The sequence below is a fragment of the Apteryx mantelli genome, chromosome 2 (assembly GCF_036417845.1).
Source record: "Apteryx mantelli isolate bAptMan1 chromosome 2, bAptMan1.hap1, whole genome shotgun sequence".
NCBI classification, from domain to species: Eukaryota; Metazoa; Chordata; class Aves; order Apterygiformes; family Apterygidae; genus Apteryx; species Apteryx mantelli.
The window spans coordinates 101,796,632-101,817,772 of record NC_089979.1 but is presented as its reverse complement, the minus strand read 5'-3'; the positions used below and the strand labels follow the sequence as shown (position 1 = coordinate 101,817,772).

General features: G+C 40.3%; 1 protein-coding gene across 1 annotated transcript in view; it reads left to right on the top strand.

Moving 5' to 3' along the window:
• LOC106492840 (FH1/FH2 domain-containing protein 3-like) overlaps positions 1–21,141 on the top strand; it is a 292,303-nt gene that overhangs the window by 163,308 nt on the left and 107,854 nt on the right. The window lies entirely within an intron of this gene.

Sequence of the window (21,141 nt, the reverse complement as noted above, 5' to 3'; positions counted from 1 at the left end):
CCTTATTCTTTTTTTCTTGACATTCTCAGAAACTAATGAAATCATACAGATTATTCTGATTTGAACCCTGTCTATCTTTTGGAGGAAAGACCAGTAATTTTTTTTCCCCTCAGTAAATGCACATTTTCAGTAAAAGTCATCATCTGTGTGCTTTTAGAAGTTATTTCTATTAGTGTTGTTTCTCCATTTTATTGGTTTAATTCCTAAATGTTATCAGTGAGTTTGAGTTGAACTTTTTTAATTCAAATGGCATAATGCCCAATCCTCTGAGATTAGTTGGCAAATGAATCTGGGCACTGTGCCACCTGGCATTTCTCAGAAAGGCACTGCTAATAAAATACCGGAAAAAAATAAGATTGTTCCAGACATGCAAACCCCTGAAGTTTCAGGGAGCGAGGAGAGACAGAGTTTTCACAAACACACCCAATATTCTGTGGCACAGCTCTGAAACTGCTCAGGAAATGCCATCCTGATACTTCTGCAGAAAAATGATATTGAAGGAAATGTACTGCAAGTACAATTTAATTTTTCCTTTCTTAAATTTGCGGCTGAAATACACGTTTTTTCATTTTCTGGGCACTTTGCAGACTGGATTCTCTGGGGTTGCTGCAATGGAGTTTGGGCTCTAGGGGCTTTCAGCCTTTTAGGATCTGCAGTTTTCATGCAGGTGTATTTTCTCTTGTGATTTGCCTACCAAAAGCAGACCCCTGTGGTTTTTCCACAGGACCCTCTTTGGGCTGAAGACCATATGCTTCCTGGTCGCCAGCTATCATGAATCTAGGCAAATATCCTTAAGTCCTATCTTGAATTTAGAGAAAGTTTGCTGGCTGCAAGAGACTTTGAATGAAATGTTTCCAACTTAATGAACCAGCATTTTCTGATTATAACTTTTATTTCATCGGAAAACCTCCAAACAGCCCCACTCTTGGATAAATAGGTCCCAAGCCATTTAGGGCTTTATAGGTCTAGACTAACATCTTAAAACTAACAGGCTGCCCAAGCAGATTGTAGATCACAGGTTTAATATGCTCATGAATTATAACGCCACTTAACAAGCAAGTTGCCAAATTGTGCATCCATTGAAGATTTCTGTACACATTTGAGAGGTAGTCTCATATACAGCATATGGCAGTAGTCTGTAGGCACAAAAAAACCTAGCCAAAAGCAATAAAAAAGAGGTACACAGTAAGAAATAGTTCTTCAGTCCATAGAGAAGGATTTTTTTTTTTCTTACAATATTTTGTCTGTCTCTTCAACCTCAATGTCTGCTTTCTGTATCATGGGTTAGGACTGATTGCAGACTGGGAATGCCACTGAGGCAACCTTGAGTGGCTGGTTATTTTTTCATGGTTTTCCTTCTGTAGAAGGAAGTAATAACATTTCTAGTGTTTCATCTAAGAAACCACGTTTTAGTGTTTTCTGAATGTAATAGAATATAATCAAATGTACAACTGGCTTTGTTTTCTTGCTGGAGCCTTCTGCTGTTACCCATCTCCAGTTATCATTCTTATTTTCTAGTGGCTTTGCACAGACTTTAAAAATAATTACTGTGTGTGTGTGTTGGTGGACAAGGCAAAGGGAACACATCCATATTAGCTCTTAGCAGGTAAAAACTTCTTTCAAATTCAGTGGCAAACATTCAGTTGACTTAAGAGGATCTGAGATTTTCATTCTTCCTTTCCTGCTCTAGCTTCTGCCTGGATGTCATTCTCCCTCGACACTTTTTTCCTTGTGAAGGTTTTTTAAAATTTCATATATTTACTCTGTGTGTTTCCCAGACCTTCAAGTACCTGTAGCTCAACATGACATAAATTTAGTACTGTAGAAAATGAAATCTTTTAGTTGAAAAAAGAGAAGTGATCTTTTTAGTCTTCATAGACACTCACAGCCACGTTGAAGGAATAATAATAATTACTGAAAGAACACTGTATTTTGTGTGCAGACCCAGGGTTACGTAATCGCTGCGATTTGGGAATCTCACAGAGGTCAAAAGTTGCTGATGTATGGTTTTCGATCATTTGCTGAGGCTAAAGAGGAGCAATAAGAAGGAACCTAAATTTCTGCTCTGAAATAAGACTGCAAAAGAAGGAGGAAGGCAAAGTTGTTCTGCACCTGCGATGGGCTTGACTAAAATACCATGAGCAAAAAGCGGTAGGAGAACACCCTTCCTTCAGCAGCCAGAGAGCAGCCTCTCCAGGAGGGTCTCCAGAGCTCCTGTGCCAGTGACCCAGGTAGGTGGCCAGCCCGGGAGAGCCCTCGTAGGTAGGTCATGCTCTGCGAACTGCTGTGGCTGGCTCCAGCAGTGCCTGGCAGTGCGACAGCTCCTCTCGCCCTGTGGTGATAGCATCAGGCTTTTTTCAGTCTGACTCCTGCCCCAAACTTTGATATTCCCAGGACTCACAGTAACACATGCATCATCTGCTTTATCCTCCCTTGAACATGATCAGAGACTAATTTTATCTCTCTGCTTAAATCCTGGCAGCTCACGCTGACTGACACCAGCAACGATGTTTGGGGGCTGTAGCAGAAGAATTCTGCTCATTTTGATGACCATGTAAATGAACTAGATTTATATTCAGTGTCAGTACCCTTGCATAGGGGAAGTCCTTACTAGAAGGAATAACTTTTTTATTATAAAACAGACTAGAGGAGTGATTTTGCATGTTTTTCTCTTCTTTATTGAGAAAACTGTGACTAATGTTGTTAGGAAGAGTCTAGCTACAACCCCCCATGCCCTTCTCTCTGTAGTGCATTTGTTAGGATAAGGGAAAAAACCCTGACAGAAAATACAATGTCTCCTATAACCTTCCCCTGAGTATCTGAAAACTAAAGCTGAGCTGTGCATGCAGTATTCCTTTTTGATACTGTCTGCACATGGATTCAGTCTGACAACAAATACTTTCATATAGGATTCCTGAAATGGGACTGGACAGGGATTTATTTACTCTGAGGTCTCCACCAACCAGTTTGTGCTGTCAACTTAAAATGTGATTGTATAGTTCATAATGCTGCTTCACAGTTCTTCAAGAAAAGAAATCTGTAATATATGAGACTGCAAAACCATGCAGGAAACAAGTGCAGATTTTTGGGAATAGGGAATGGATCTTGAATTCTTGTAGTACATATGATATTTTCTGAAGTGCATTTTTTTTGAATCTGCAAGCCCTATAAGGTATTCCATAGGAATGATCTGGTCCTTTTAATATTCTTACAGATCCTAGCTGTTCACTTGCTTTTTACTGCATGGTAATATACCTGTGTCAGGAGGATTAATAAGCAATGCAAAGTATGCAAACCCCCCCCCCCCAAAAAAAAAAAACAACAAACAACAAAAAAACCCTTCCATCTGCAGGAGATCAGAAAAAGAAAAAGCAATACAGTACTTACTGTGTACTCAGTAATCACGGAAAGCAGAAGAGTTTTTGCTTTTCAGTTGCAGGATCCGATTCCAAAGTGTGTTCATACAGTGCATGCAGTGCATATACTAAGTAAATTTATGAATTGTACATTTCAAACTATGACTAGGACTTAAAATTTTACATTAAGTACATGATTAGGTATATGCAAAGTAGAATGTGTATGCTTCATCTCTGTCGAGTGGATGAGAAACTACGCAGCATTGTTTGAAGCGTATTCATAGAATCACAGAATAGTTGAGGTTGGAAGGGACCTCTGAAGATCATCTAGCCCAACTCCTTTGTTTAAAGCAGGAGCAGCTAGAGCAGGTTGCTCATGATCTTGTCCAGTCAGATTTTGAATATCTCCAAGGATGGAGAGTCCACACCTGCTCTGGACAGTCTGTTCTAGAGTTTGACCACCCCCACAGTAAAAATATTTTTTCTTATGCTTAAATGGAATTTCCTGTATTGCAGTTTGTCCCTGGCCTCTTGTCCTGTCACTGGGCACCACTGAAGAGCCTGGCTCTGTCTTCTTCGCACCCTCCCGTCACATATCTATACACATTGATAAGATCACCCTGAGCCTTCCCTTCCCCAGGCTAAACAGTCCCAGCTTGGTCAGCCGCTCGTATGAGAGATGCTTCAGTCCCTTAACCATCTTTGTGGCCTTTTACTCGACTCTCTCCAGTATGTCTGTGTCTCTCTTGTACGGGGAGCCCAGAACTGGACCCAGCAGTTCAGATGTGGCCTCACCAGTAGTGAGTAGAGGGGAAGAATCTCTTCCCTCAGCCTCCTGGCAATGCTCTTCCTAATGCAGCCTGGGGTGCTGTGGACCTTCTTTGCTGCAGCAGCATACTGCTGGCCCATGTTCAATGTGTCCACCATGACTCCTAGATCCTTTTCTGTCAAGCTGCTTTCCAGGTGGTTGGCCCCCAGCCTGTACTGGTGAACAGGTTTATTTGTCCCCGGGTGCATGACTTTGCATTTCCCTTTAATGAACTTCATGAAATCCTTGTCAACCCATTTCTTCAGCTCATTGAGGTCCCACTGAATGGCAGTACAACCCTCTGGTGTATCAACCACTCCTCTTAGTTCTGTATCATTTGCAAACTTTCTGAGGGTGTGCTCTATCCTATTATCCAGGTCATTTAAGAAGATGTTAAGCAGTATTGGTCTGAGTATGAACCTGTGGGGTATACCATAAGTGACTGGCCTCCAGCTGGATTTCATGCCACTGATCACAACCCAGACTGTAAGGAAAAGCCAAAAAAGTACCAGAAGCTACAGTTGTCACTGGGGAAATCCTTTCCAGGGCTCTACTTAGCACAACTGTTTGAATGCCCAATTTTCAGACTGTGGGCTTTAGCACTTCTGTACAGTTGGGTAAAGACCTGCCTCTCATGTAGAAGTACCACTGTGCTTTCTTGGACACCATTGATGTACATAACGTGAATCATCACTGAAATGCCCCCAAAGGATGTGGTTTGGAGTAGAAGGTAAGGCAGATGTCAGCTAAAATAAATTATGAGACACAATAACATTAAAAAAAAAAAGAACTCATGAAGTATGTGCTAGTCCACTTTGCTTTCCTCCCTTTCTGCTTGTGCTTCTCTATGAAACAAAGAGTATCATCTTCTGATGTGCTTCAAATGAACCAAGCAGACTTTGGGGAATGCTGGAATACAAACAACCAGTTACAGCAGAACCATGTAAACCTCATTCCAGACAAACAGCAAATTACGTGTTAGCTGAGGAAAAGAAGTTGTGCCTTCATGCACACTACTGTCATAAATAAATCTGTCTACTTAAAAGTCTATCACTGATTTTCTTCAGTGAAGTCATGAAGGATGTACACAACTCCATGAGTGCTCTTGCAAGGTGAACCCTGAATGATTGTCCTGTGTTCATTGGGCCAACTATTCATTGCATGTTTTTTTAAGATAGTTCTATGGTTCAAGAATGGTTGTATTCCTATGTGATTGCAATAAGTAACTAAGGTTGTGTAGAGTTGCAGCTGATGTAGGAGCTGTAATTTCATGACCTTAATGACTAGCAGTGAATCGTTTAGTTTGGTCACTAAATAGATTGCTTGCCCATAGCTGTAAGTTTTTACCCTGCAGCAGGAAATTGGGAATGTCTGAGCAACAGAACTACGAGTGTTTTGCACTGGGTGACTGGCTTTTACTTTGCAGTAAGTTGCTCTATTTATACAATTGCTTTCCAGGAGAAACTGTGCAACAGTATTAGCAGATAGGTAGAAGAGTATATAATTGGAGGTGAATAATTCAAGATCAGTTGCATCACTTGGTATACCACAACTGGTAACTAGTTAGACTGCCAGGGTCTAATAATGCAGCTACTACTATTTAAAATCTTTATTAATGATGCAGATGATAAGATGGGATGTACTCTTAACAGATTTGCTGGTGACCCCATATTGGGGTGAGGTGGGTGTGTCGATGTAATGGAGGGGCAGACTTGCTATCCATATGGGCTGGAGAAGTGGGTGGCAGAAACCTCAGGAAGTTCAACAGAAGTCCTGTGTGGGAAGAGAATAACGCCATACAACAATATGGGCTTGGGGCCGACTAGCTAAAAAGCAGCTCTGCAGAAAAAGACCTGGGCATTCTGGGGGACAAGTTGAACTTCAGTCAGCAGTGCATTCTTGCAGCAAAGAGGACCAACCCTGTACCGAGCTGTATTAGCAGGAGATTACCGAGAGGGTCCAGGGAAGTGATCCTTCCCTTCTCCCTGGCACTTGTGAGACTGTGCCTGGCGTCCCGTCCCCAGTTCTGGGCTCTCCATGGCACAAAAAGTACATAAATGTACTGGAGGGAGCCCAGTGCACAGCCACCAAGACTGCTAGGGGCTGGAGCACATGGCACACGAGGGGTGACTGAGGGAACTGGGTTTGTTCAGTGTTAAGAGGAGAAGGCTTGGGGGGATTGAACAGCTGACTATGGCTACTTGCTGGGAGGGCATAGAGAGGAGAGAGACAGACTCTTCTTGGAGTGGAGGGACACTTTGCTCAGTGGAGGGACGCAAGGCACTGGGAGCAAGTTGGAACATGGGAAGTTCTGGTGAGATACTAGGAGAAAGCTTTTCACCGTGAGTTAGTCAAACACTGGTAGACGTGCCCAAAGAGGTGGTGGAGTTTCCATCCTTGGAGGTAATCAGAGCTCAACAAGACTGAGCAACTTGGTCTGTTTGGACTTGCTTTGAACAGGGAGTTGGACTAGCTGATCTCCAGAGCCCCTTCCAACCTCAATTATTCTGTGGATCTATGAACTCCTTACAATAAGACTAATTATGTATTGTCAGCAATTTTTGAAGAAAGATTGAGGAATACTCTGATGTATGCATAATTTTTGCATATGTATTGGTGGCTGTGTATCTTGTTCTTGATGAACCTCAAAGCCAGCCCTAATGATCACATTTGCAGTCTTTGAACTACCACACATTTTGGACAATGGGAATGGCTGTAGCTGAGAATGAAAGTGAAGAAGCAGGAACAAAAAATCTGGCATTTCTGGGGAGTTAATTACAGGTCTCGCTTATAACCTGTTTAAGATTTTTGTGAAACTAATATAACTCTGGATTGGGTTATTTTGAAAACAAAAACTTTTGTACTTATAACCTAAGTGCAGTATAGAATAGAACTGGTAATCTGGACAAATGAGTGAGCGTGTGTGTATAGATGTGTGTGTGTATATATATATATATATTAAAAATATATATGTTTAAAGAAAAAAGTGGGAGAGAAGTTGGAAAGCCCTTGGAGTCAAATGTCTAATCGGTCAGCCCTACATTTGGTTATGGTTTTGTTTGGCATTTTGGAGGCTCTGAAATAGAGATCAGCAAGTAATATCGATGACAAATGGGAAGTTTAAAAAGAGGAAAAAGTTTTATTTGAACTATTAAATTAATTTTAAATTTCCATTAGAAATTCCATTGCTAGAGGAAGGGCTTGAGAGAAGCCCTGTAAAGTTTCTAATGGCCTTGAAACTGGAAACATCTGCAGAAGTCAGGTGCTGCTTGTTAGGTCTGTTCAGCAGCTGAAGAGACTGAGCTTGGGCAATGCTGAAGCCAGTCCTGGAGCAAATGGTTTCAAAGGGAGAGGGAACCAGGAAAGCATGGACCAAATGCATGTTGGAATGAAAGAGATGAATGTCTTTGCTTTTAATAGCATTAACAGAAGGGTGTTTTCATTCTTCTGGTGAGCAATCTTGACTGCTTTCCTGGGGATGCAATGCAAAATTTAGACCTCTTGTGCTGGATTGTGCTATAGGGCTCTGAAGTTGTTTTGGAGGTTGTGTGAGACCAACACGTTGCACCAAACTGCTGAGGGCCAGGCTGGGGGCTTTGCTGTCAGGAGTCCTACTGTGCCCTTCATGGAGAGGGGGAAAGGAGGGAAGCAAGCTGTTTTAGAGGACCTTATATTTTTCATTAAAAAAAAAATCAAAACAAACTTTTGCATAGCAGTTGACTGTATTTATAGCATGAATTATAATTTCTGATCCACATAGCAATTAAGTTGCAGTTTTATTATACCATGGATCCTTCTTTAAAAAAAAAGTGTCTATATATATATATTTGATGTTCTCCTGATTAATTAGATTAGTAGAACTTTTTTACAGTGACTTAATTAGTACCAGTGACTTAATTAGTACCATTCATATACAGTGATGAAAATTCATAACAATGAACAGAGAAAAGTTGATATAGATGATCTCTTTCCTGTGGCTTTGGTCAAATTACATGGAAGCAGAAATTAATCAGTGATGGAATTAAGTGTGAGGCATGATATATTGGAAAACCTCCATCTTGTGTCAGATGTTTTACCACTGTGATAAATGACTTCAGATAAATAACACTAACATATGTTAAACAAGTTCAGGCCAAGTGCAGTAAATAGAAAATGCACTTTAGGAGTGTTTGAAAGTATAAATTAATGATATATGGTATTTGGAGAGCACTGCTAGGACAGCATTTTCTCTGTAGAGGTTAAAAGAAAAATTCTTTGGAGATGCTTCAGAAATAGCTTTTCATTGTTATTACTATTTTTAACAAATGCAAACCTATAGGTTTCCCAGTACTAAACAGGATTGTTTGCTTTGTTTAGCTATTAAGTGGCAAACATCATATTTCATGTCTATTTCAAACTTTGCCTAGAAACTATCCTGAACCAACAGAGAACTGAATTGTACAGAAAGGAAGCCAATAGCTTGAATGACTTCTCACTTATTTTGCATTTGTTAGAAAAATTGTTGGGGGGGAGGGGGACCCCTTAAGCAGGAAATTAGTCCAAGTGAAGCTAGGAGTGCTCCAGCATCTGTCTGTCCTGCTTCAATTTCTGCATAATGTGAGATAGCTGGAGAGAGTTGGTTCCTGTAGCGGGCAGTGCACTGCTTCTTGCCGAGGTACTGAGCAGCTTTTGTCTTGGAAAGGCAAATCTGCTGCCAGAATTGGGTGTTTTAGAAATCTTTTTCTAAACTGCCTTGGTGATTCTAGTTTGCAGAGATGTTGCTTAGCTTCAGCTTGCTTCAGTCCTGCAGAATTTAAGCAAAGTTTTGCTGCCCCTGGGTGACTGGTGGTTTGTAGGAACTGTAGGAACCATGTGATTCTTCTCTTGTGATCAGTGAAACCAGGTGCTGGGAGTCATTCAGTGCCCCAGTTATAGGCGCATATGTTATGTCACATTATCCTTCTATCTCAAGCATTCCCACACATTTCTGGTCAGACTCGGTCTCAAAACGAGTGGAGTTTTTCTATTTAGATGTCATTCCAGAAGCCTTTGTTCTCGGTGAATAGCAAGCACTGCCTCTGCTACCAGTGGGAGCAACTTAGAATTTGTGTTTAAAAGGAGACGCAGGTTCATATTAAGGATACGTTTTGAATTTAAAAAGATAACATAAATGCACTTTACAATATTTTTCTTAGACTCATTGCAGAAAGACATGATTAATTTAGAATAGCTCTATAAGCTAAAGCTAATATTCAAAAATATCACTCAGTGCTAGCACTGAGGTTAGCATAATTGATGTAATTGATACAATGATTTCCAGAACTCTTGTTGGCCTGGTAAGAGGAGGCAGTGTCAGTGGCTAGCTCTTCCTTGTTTATGTATTACAATAGCTTGGCAAGATGCAGAAATATTTGAATATTTTCTAGTTTTGTCATTATGGTACAAATTAATCATCAGTGTAATGTTGAAAATGTACGAGTGAGTATTAGAAATTCTGAGAAGTATGTATTTGCAATTTTTTGGAGAAATTGGGGGACATTCACTTCCTCCGTTTTTTTCTAGGTTGAAGCTTTATGCACCAACTTTCAACTTGAGCAAATATAGTTGTACAATATTAAATCCAGAGAACACCTGAAAATGTCTGTGTGCCATTTTATAAGAGGCTTTCTGTATGACAATCAGATCTTTTTTTCTTTTCAGGATTGTAATGCTGCTTCTTTAGTACTATGAAAGTTTGTATTATTGTTTTTTGGGGTTTTTTTTAGAATGACATCCAGAAGCTTTAAGCGGTCCAGTGTTCTTGGATTAATTACTCCAGTCAGGCATCCTGAACTTAAGAAAATTTAATAAGAGGTCTATTTATGAACTGAGTCTCCACAGTAGTGTTCAAATTACTTTCCCCTGCTTCATTGATTTCTTCCCCCATCCTTACCAAAAAAAAAAAAAAAAAAGTCTGCAGATGAGCTCAACATTATGTTACTGCTGGTGTAAAAAAAGAAGTTAGACCCTCATAAGGTGTATGACCCAAAGAAGCAATTGCTGTTAGCGTTGCTCAGGTTGCAGGGATTGGACAGTGATTCAGACGGAGGGTTAGACAGACTGTCAGAGCAGGTCCCAAGCAGACCGGGCTGTGCGTTGGGCCATGCTTGGCCCCTTACTGGCCCTCTTGTGGTTCCTGCTGCTGGCGAGGTTCAAACCCTGTGTGTGTTGCATCATTTTTTGGCTGCAGTCACAGAAGAGCAGCCTGTAGGCAGGGCAGAAGGTGGGAGATATAAGTCCCAAAATCATGCCCCAGCACTGGGCTTCAGTAGTTTGGTTTTGTCTCCCCCCCCCCCCCAGTTGTCAAGGTGGTGTGTTTTTCATGTGTTCCAGCAACTGCAGAGTGAAGGGAAACTTGCTGACCCTGGAATATTTTGACGTCTGCTTAATATATTGTATTAAACTCTCTGTCCGTTTGCATATCTGATATTTCTTTATTCCTTTTATGTTGCAAATCAGGTTCTGTTAAATTAATTTCCATTAAGTTAAGTATATCCTTCAAGTATACATCCTCTTCTAGGATTTGGATTTTCACACAACCTTTCTCATAACCCCAGTATTTTTCTCTTTCTCTATTTGATTTGTATATCTTAAGGATGTCCCGTGACTTTAAGTAATGAAGCGGCTATTGAAGGCAAACAGGCCTGAGATATCTGTGTTAAAACTGCCCTTCTATTGACAAGAACCCTAAAACACATCAGGACACATGAGAAAGACAGGTCAAGTTATTTGAAGCAAGCTGGTTAACTAATCTTTTTTTTTCCTTTTCTTTTTTTCCCCCCTTCTCCCCACTCACCTCCCCTAGTCTATGCCTGCTAGGGGACTAAGGAACTATTATAGAAGGACTTGTCCTTTGCTATGTGATTGTATGACACTTAGCAAAATAAAGTCCTGGTCTGTTGGAATGCTTTTCCCCCACCTACTCCAAATCAGTAAAGTCTAAGTTGAATTTCTGCGTCTGGGTTTGGGTATTTAAAGGTGTGGATTGGTTGGAGAGAAGATTTCCACAAGAACCACTGTCAGAGGTTTAGGAAAGCTGAGCTATGGATAAAGTTCTTTAACTTAAAGAACAAATTGTTATATGGAGACATTACTATAATTAAGTGTGTAAAAAAAACCCTGGGGTTGTATATAGGAAAATGGGTAAAATAAAAGCAAACAAATTAGTTTTTAGAAATCAATATTATCAATAGTAAATGGAGTGAAAGGCTGGAATAAATATCTTGCAGATGCTGTCAATTTTCCAATGAAATTTTTTGCATGTTCTATTTTTAAATTAGTTGGGGGAAAAAATTGTATAGATGAAGCCCCACTGGGAGGTGGATGACCTCTCTAGAACCTTTCCACAGTGGATTTTTATGATTTTATGACAGGCTTCTGGGCGATACTGGAGTACAAATAAATATTAATCCTTAATATTTGCTGTAGCTCTCAGTGCACATAGTGTGACTTGTATGTGAGGGCTTTGCGGTGAATGCTTGGTCTTGGCAGCTCTGAATGTTCAAAAAAGTTGAGTTGGAGCGCGTTCCCCCAGCAGAATGGCTGTGAGACAGGGAAGCGTTGCACCTATGTGTGTAATGCAGACTCAGGCATTTAAGGACATGCAATGCCATTGCAATCAGCAGCAGCACTCTGCTGAGAAGTGGCACCCTTATCATAGGAGTTGCTGCTGGTGCTGTCTCTTTTGCCTGCTGCCTTATTATCAGGTGAGTAGGCCATACTTGGCATCTAAATCTTTGCAGAGCCTCTGAGGGAGTTGAACACATGCAGTTGCTTAGCGGGTCTGTAGCCTGCTATAAAACTGGACATGCTGCCTGAGGAGGGACTGGGGCCGCTGGAATGCCCTGGTCCCAGAGGCATCCTCTGACATATGTTGGCATGTCTTATGCAACCATCAGATTTGGTCTGGACTTGAAGTTCAGGAGCTCGTTCATGTTCTTGGCACAAATCGATGGTCTCTTTGCACTCAGACGTTTTGCTTCTTGCCAAGCTGTCAGCACAGATAAGACATTCGTAATTCCAGGGATAGCAGGTGTGTGCCTTATATATATATAGGTTGCTATAGTTTGCTTATTGCTATTGGCTTAGTAAAACTTACAGAATATGCAGGGCCGCATGTTGGCACAGTGTTTAAAGGGGAATAAAAGCAGAAAACTCAAATAATGGCTAGCACAATATTACCAAGTGCTTGTAATCCAAGAGACACTGATATATATTGTTGTTCAAGCACAGCTATACAGTCCAGCAATTCAGAGTGCTAGTTGTAAAACTGAAACAAGCATTAAAGATTTGCATTGACTTACATAGTTTTAGATAATTATTTTTTAGCCTCAGATTGGTTACAGTAATCTCTAAAGAAAACAATAAGTTCTTCTGTATTATTTTCTTTCCTAGCAATTTTCCTTGGCTCCATTCTCTTGAATTATGTAACCTATGTTTTAGTATAACTACTACTTTCCTACTGTATTACTCTCTAGGGAACAATTTTGCATTAGTAGGGGGATGAACAAGATGACCTCGTAAGTCTCTTTCATCACCACTTTCCATAGTATGGTGCTGTAATATTTGACCTTGTTACATAGCCTTTTCCCTTCCAATAGCCCTTTGACTTTTTTCAAAAGAACAGTCACAGCATTTTTTGACATGTAAAAATGTGCTCCTTTGAAGTTATCAAGCTGAAATGCTGTTTCCTGCACTTCAGAACTGAAGAGCAGGTTAGTGCCTTTTGCATTCAAGGGAGGAGGGACTATATAAATAAATCATTGCGGGGAGATACATCACAGTGTCTGTTCCATGGCTGGAATGAATATGCTGAAGAAGCAGGGGATCTTTATTTTGTTAATATGTTGGCAAGGCTGCAACTTTCGAGTATGCCTTTCTAATACTGCTTTTTCTTTCAAGGAGGCAAGGAAGGAAGGCTGACTTGAGCAATATGTTCTAGATCTGCACTTTGTTCATGGACCTACACAGTGTACTTCATTGCCCTTATTTTGAGCAAAAAGTTTTCCCCACATGTGTTCTAACTTATCCAGCCTGATACCTACTAATAAGAAATATGCCTCTAAAGGGGAACTCTGTATTCTAGCTTGCAAGACAAGAAGGAATAGATGAGTGTGAGAAGTAATTTGGAAATGGAAAGAAAAGCTGCAGTGGACTGAAGCAAAAAGTGGATTCAGAAATGGCTTGCTATCCCTGTTTGTCCATAGCTTTCAGCTTGCAAAGAAGGGCACATGCTCTTGGTGGCATTGACTGGGCAAGCATTTCTGAGAGCTCCCCAGCACCAGCCTGACCACAAAAGCCACTCTCACAACAGATTTTCTGTAGTGAACCGCCCCTGCATTTTCTTCATCTCTCCAAAGATAACCAGTCTTAATAAGCCTGTTTTTTTTTTTTTAATTGGTGAAATGCTTGAGCCGTTCAGGTGTCTGAGGGCTGTTGCTGCTGTCTTCTGTGCAGTTAGTGTGATTCCATGTTGATTCTGAGTTTTTCTGTCCCGTTCTAGTTCTTACTGCACAATTTACATGTAAAACCTGCTGTTATGCTCATCTTGTGTTGGGCTCACTTGCTGTTTATGTCCTTTTTCCCATAGCAGTAGTGGAAGGTCCATATCCTTAACCCATAGGATCCAGCAGATGAGAACTAAGGTTTCCTGTTGCACTTAACTATATAAACACTTGCTATGTTTTAGCATCTCTCTTTAGCATAAATCACTGGCATTTATTTGCCTTAGTGTGTAGGAATAATATGATAAATGTTCTTCTTCTTAGTTCCACATGCATGTGGATTGGTGTACAAGAGGCAAGGAACAGTATTTTAGAGCTTTGTGAGGAAGAAATTCTTGCTAATGGTTTATTGATGACACATTTACAGTTTGCCTGAAGCAAAGTAGAATAAGCAGAATTTTGGTAGAAACGGTTGAGGGGAGAGATCATCAATTTAATACTGTTAGGCTTCTGTAAGGGAAGATGAAGACAGCTGAAAAGTCCCTTCTACCAACTATATGTGGTAGCTGCTGCTTTTAAATCTCACTGGACTACTACTTTTGCTGTAGTTTTTCTGTATATTGGTAATAAATCTGGAGTATTGAGTAAAACTTGGAGGAAAGGGTGGGGGGAGACTCCAGGACATTCAGGAATGATGCAACTGCAGGGGGAGGGACCTATCCTGAATGGAAGATTTCTCTCTTGTGTTTTACATGAATGATTCAATTTCTCATTCAGTTTTCCCATACTTCCTAATTCCTAAATTTTACTTTTCTTTAGATGAACATTTAAGCATTACAGTTTTCTTCAAGCATTATTGTTTTTATAGTGAAAAATTGCACACGTTCATCAGGTCAGCCTTCCTGGCTGTTCTCCCTTTTATTGACTCTCTTCTCTGGTCTTCTGTGCTATTCATGTTGTTTCTCCTGCTTATCACTCCATGTCTCTTTTTCCTCATCCTCAAGACTATCATTTTTCTCCTCAGTCCTCTGGAATTTTCTTATTTTTGCTTCTTTTTCCCCAATATCCTGTGGCTATATAGGAGCAGGAATCAAGGTACAGTTAGTCTGGAGGACGCTGGCTTCTGGAGGAGGGGATACATTTGCTGTTGAATTTAAAATATATCATTGTTCTCATGCTGACAGTTTGATATTAGATCACTTGAGGTATAACATGGCATTTTTGGTGCTTCGGAAGAGCATCCAAAGAAGGTTAGCTCAAATCCTTCTCCCAAAAACAGGGTTTCCTTCCTGTATTTTCTCCTTGCGGAAATCCGGCACACTTTTCTTTTGGCCATTTGCTTCTTGCGGCAGAAGGAAAGCAAATTTCTCCCCTCTGAGAGGCGGAAACTCTTTTAGGATGAGTGTACAGCAATATCAGGCAATTTTCACTCCCAGGGCAGTTCCCGCTGTGGAGCTGTCCCTGCTTTCGAGTCCAAACCTGCAGGCTCCCAGGAGTTCGCAGATGCCTCCTCTCTGCAGGTGACTCTCTTTGCACCCTCTTCCCCAAGCGCCTGGCCGTGCGACTCTAGGGTGTGGGGAGGAAGGGGTGTCTGAGGCTGTTTTGTGCCTTTCTCTCCTCCCGCTCCCCACCTGGAGATCCTTTAGAGAGAAAGGGAATAAGGAGGCAGGCTCGCAGCAAGCCCTTCTCATATGCAGGCGTCAGGAGATCCTCTGCCCACAAAGGATCCCCGTCCCCTCTGCGAGCGGAGGGGACGCACTGTCCTGGATAATTAACTTGGCGGCTGGTTTGTGTCTGAATGCAAATGAGCTGCAATAGGTTTTCTTCTCCCTGGGAGCTTGCAGCGCGTTCCTTGCGAGGCAGGCTGGAAATCTGGGGGAGCCGCGCAGCGCTGACGCTGATTGGGGTTTGGACTTCAGCTGCCAGCCTCAGTGTAGTTTGCACTTAGCCTGTTGCTTTTCATCAGATCGTACTTGATTGTTAAAAACTACTTTTCCTCACTCAATGCTAATCATTTATCCCCGGATTGGTGGGGGAATATATAGTTTGAGTTTACAAGTGACACGTGTTGCACTAATGAATACATGAAAATCTATTTATACAGAGAAAATAAAATCACATTTGGAAAAAAAAAACCTGAAGATTTGTAATGTGCAAAACTAAGTAATCTCAGCAGAAGAAGCCATTATGTTAATGTAATAGTGGGCAGTGTGCCTATGAATGAATCCCCTCTCTGTGTATTTTCTAGGGGGTCTGGGAGTAAAAGGAAAGCGTATTGTCTTGCCAACAGATTTATTACTAGCTTTTGTGGACAAAAACAAAACTAGAGAGCGCCTCTTTTTGGCATAGGTCCAGGTCTTTTCTTAGAGCACTGCTTTAATTTGTTTGACATACAGTGAAGGAATGGCACGCTGCACTAATTAGTTTTATATACAGTAATTTTATAGATCTGCAGCCCTATATGTACTCATGGGCCCACTTTAGAGACCAGTGAGGTGTCTCAGATTATTCCCTGAAGCACATCTTCAGGGCTGGAGTCTGACTTACTGCTCTGCTACTCCAGTTCTTGCCCAGTTTTACAGTTGTGTAAATCCATTGATTCAGGTAGAGTAATACCCACTTAAAATTAAAGTAGCATAATAATGAACTTGGAAGTCTGTTATTCATCATTCACAAGAAGACCGAGGTTTTCAATTATTAAAAACTTTTTTATTTATTTTTTACTTTTTGGTTTTTCCTTCACTGCTGGTGGAAACTTGCAAACAGTTGATTTAAATTCTGAAGGACAGTTTAATGATTACTTCTTTGTAAGGAGTAGTTAATTTTTTTTTCATTTTTGCAAAGGCAAGAAATAAGATTTTAGTTTCCAAGCACTAGCCTGATTTCTAGTGGTTGGTGGAAGCCAGAGAACGTGGTTACTTCTGTCCCACGCAGCGACTTTAGAAATGAATGGCAGGAAATATTTAAAAGGTCTTTTAATTAGATCTGCACCAGCTACCCTGCTAATGTAATCAAATGTAGAGTTAATCTCCCTTTTATGTTTTCATAAGGAAAGGAGCTTCATCTTGACATTATAGTTTGAAAAAAAGAGGCATGGATGGGAAATGTGGAGGTCATTCAGGCAGCAGCAAGTGAAGCAGAGCAACTCCCATTTGTGCTCAGCCAGATGTTCACTAGCTTTTGCCAATAGCTCAAAAGGCTGATGCCACATACATTATTATATCCCAGGGACTAATTCAATGGGTGTGATGGAAGAGGAAGGGAGGAGAATGGTACCCTGTCAGTCAGAGGTCAGGTGTTACACATGGGACTGCACCAAGCAATATTCAGCCAGTTCGTAGGGGTTTTTTTGTGGATTGAAAACATTTCATTTTCCCATAGAAAGTAGGAGAAATGTCAATGATTTTATTAAGAATAAAGAGGCAAATTATTATTTCCTTCAAAAACTCCCAATTCCTGTATAGTTGAGAGATGAATACCCAATGAAACTCAATCCCCTGAAGGTCATCTTTGGAAATACGTAGTGCCCTTTGAAAGCTATCAGCAGTCTGATGAAATGAAAATCTTTAAAAGGCTTCTCTCTCTCTTCATTTCTGAAAATATGCCAATAGCAAACCAAAATGCCTTGCCTCCTTAGTGATTACTTAGGCTCTTTAGATTCATCTAGAGAAATCACTCTTCATCTGGTGTGGGCTGGTTTTCTTTTCTCTCTAGGAGAGTTATTTTTACAGAAGCAGAGTAATAAATAATGGTTTTCTTTTAGTGTAAGCATTTGCAGTCCCAAAGTGCTGTTAACGGAAGAAAGTAAATCCATTGAGGTTGCTGCCTCTCACATGTGTATGTTTATATCACAAGTCTAGTGGTATTTGATACTCTGCCTAGAGCACCACGATGCGCAGACAAGTGGTGAGCTAAGAATCTCATGAGCTTTTAAGGAAATATATCTAGGCCCTATGATGCAAAGGATAATTTAACAATTAAATGTGGCTCTTGGTTGCTACAAAAATGGAAAACAAAAATTAAGCTCATACTAGTACCTGGTTTTGAATCTGCTTTGTTTCAGATGAGTTGACTCTGGTTTTGAATGTTTGAAGTTAGCAATGATGATGCTTTTTAATTTCTCAGGATTTCATAGAGGCTACAGGTAAAAAGCTGAATTTCAAGGTCATTGAAGTACCAGTTTAGCATCCCAAGCACTATTGCTCAATCAGTAGGAAGCTGCCATGGAGGGACAGAGTGCCTTTTCCTTCTTAAAATAAAGAAATAAGCAGTGACCTCTAGTGTTAACATCTGAGGAAACCACCAGGAGAATTTTCTATCATCTGTAAGTCTGCAATTAAACCTTTATCACAGCTGCAGACATGCCCCTTTCCTTTTGTTAAGGAAAGTTAGTTAGGTAGACACAGATATCTCAAACTCTGACTGAATTTATCTTCTTTAATCTTGATACATTATGGAAGTTATGTAATGTGTCTCCAAACTGTACTTGATCTGTGGAAGGACATGAGTGCTTTTTTGGGTTTTGTTGTTTGTTTGTTTGTTTTTTTAACAAAATGATGAGACAATTGTGAAGCTTCAGTGAAAAGTGTAGCAGCTAGTGTTTTGCTTGAAGTTCAAAAGTTCAATTTCTGGCATAATTTAATACTGACATAAATACTCAATCTTATGTCCAAGCTCCTTAATTCTGCCAATCAAATATTGTGTCTCTGGCTACCTTGTATCCTTTTAAGGAACATTTCTAACCTGACCAACACGATCAGGAGCTATGGTTTTTTAAAAAAGCAAAGCAGCTGTCCCCTCTCTTTCTGCTGGTGTTTGGGTTCCTGCATGGTGCAGTACATTTTATAATGAGTCAGCTGGGTAGGTTTTTTGGCCTGTCCCAGGAGCACCTTGGGGGGGGGGGGGGGTTGGTTCTAGTGACAGTAGCAGTTGGGGTAGTTTGGACTCGTGCTTCAAAACCCTGAACGTAGTTCGTTTCAGTTAAAGGAGCCTCTGTCAGGGATGCGCCTGCGAGAATTACGATAACCTCTGTACTTTTCTACCATAGAAAAAGATCTTACTCGTTGTTGTTGTCTTTCAGCTTCTGTTGATTTGTTTTCATGGTCTTAGTTTCCATCTGGGCCTTTTGGAGCGAGCACTGAGGCCCCCACGGCGTTCAAGTCACTGTTGGCAAGTGGGAATGCTGTAAGGCCCCAGAGCTGTTTCCCAAGTGTCCCTTGGCAAGGATCTGGTAGTACATTTACAGTTTTCTGCAAAATGCCCCACAGAAATTCAATAATGATACAAACTTTTATAAAATGATCTCTGGGGTACTTTGACTTATGTAGGCTTTCCCATTCTGGGGGAATTTCACCCTGATTTGAAGAAAACTAAACCAAAACATTTTCTAACGTATCATAACTCTGAAGTGCGACTGTTTCACTTATCTCCTTGGATGGTGGTCTGTGAACGTTTCTGATGGTTGCCAACACTATAAGAAAAGGGCGCCAAGACTTAAGTAGACAGTATGTTGCCTGCACACAAAAATATAAGTTGAAATGGTTAGAAACTTGTATTCCTGAGTTTATTCAACAAGATTATTAACTCAACGTGAGGAGGGAGCTGTGAACTTTACTTGCCTTTATGTAGATTGCTGTGCCTTGGCAAGAAATATCAGGAATGAGATGACGTATCTTAATGATTGCTCCTCAAAAGTGGTGTCAAACCAGTTCAAGTGTTTGCAATAAATGCTTCTGTCTGGTTGCTGCTATTACAAAACTTGATACATCTAGTAGCTGTAGGTTCTTCAGTGATGGATCCTTTTTTGAACTGCAGTTAGGAACTTCTGTCTTTTTTGCTACATCTGAACACCATAGCACTGCTTGTACTAGTGGCTGAGGATGACGTTGTACTCTAAAAAGAACAAGGAAAAAAAAAGTTCAACCTTGTTCTTTTGAGATGTACCAAAAATCTGCATGCCCCAATGACAGCAACTGGCATTATAGTATCATAACAGTGCTTTGTTAGCGCTTCCCCCAGGCTGGGCTGATAAGTGTTCCTGTTGCACAAAAGCCTGACAGATGGCGTTTGTTAAAATGTTGATATTTATGCACAAAGTTGCCAGCACTTTAAGAAATGGTGCCTCTCTTAATTAAGATTATAATGTACTGCCTTGTTTGGAGAAACTCTGCTCATAAGGATGCTGGTGAATTATGAATAGAGGGAAATTAGTAATAGCAAATGCCAGATGGAGGTATCTTTCAAAGAAGAATATTTTGTGTAATATGGCATGTAAAGTTGACATACCAGGTTTTAAAAGACCTCTATTATTGTTTAAGCTTTCCTGACAAAATTACTCTTTATCCTGCCAAGAAATGTAGTTTCACATGCCAGTGTGTTTTTAAGCTAGAGTAGTTAAAGCATGCCTCTAAGTTTATGGCTTGAAATGAAATCCTTTCCGCCAGTGTTTTGTCAGGACTCTGTAAACAGTGCAAGGAAGGAGACAACTTATAACAATAATAGTTTTGCCAGTTCTACGCATTCTGCCTTTGAAACCAAAGACAATTAGGGATGAACAAAATTACTTACGAGGTTTACAAAAAAGTGTAAGTTTTGCTGAAGCTTTGCTTCACTTTTTTTTTCTTTGCTTGAAGGCAACTGTTGGGAATAAGAAACATTTGTCTTAAATTAAAACCTGCCTTCTTTGTTTGAAGTGAAAAATGAAATGCATCAAATCCTCAAATGATATGCCTTTTTGTAACTTACTGAGAAAAAGGGAAATAAAACTTAATGTCATTTTGTAGTGTAATTAGTGATTAGAATAGAAATAGACAAGGGAAAGTAAGAAAGAAAACGTAGGGGTTGGTGTTTCATTTTCTTATATTCCTGCTCTGTAGGCATTCTAACTTTGATCTCCTGAGCTACTGCAGGCTACTGCTTCTGCCTGTTGCAGGATAGGTCCTTTGATGTTCTGGGGTGAGGCAGTGTGTCATGGCAGTTGATCACAAAGATTTCATTTTTTCTTGATAATTGCCTTCATATTATGTTAAAGTAGTAAAATTCAACACGGAGAAATTTAGGGGTGTATATGGCCACTGTTGAATATAGTCTCTCTCAGCCATATACGTCTATGTAGTAGACCTTTAGTTACATTCTGCTCTACCCACACAGTCACAAAACACTTTCTAATACACAATAATTAACTTAAAACATACAGTGCAAAAATCTTCCAAAAGACACAAACATTATGGCAGGATACAGAAAGATAGCAGAGGAGTTACTCTTGTCTACTTCTAATAGTTTTCTATGAGCATGTATAATAGGAGTATAATCAAGGTAATATATTTCCATACTGGATGATGAAAAGAATGCTTCAGCTTCTATTAGAAAAAAGATCAAGATAAGTTTTCATGAGGATAAAACACTGTTTTGAATTATGCTTAGAACAGACTGTCCAGCTATTTTTGGTATTAATGTTCATTGCAGTTGTAGAAAGGAATTAACAATAGAAAGATGAGAGCACCAGAAAAGAATGTCG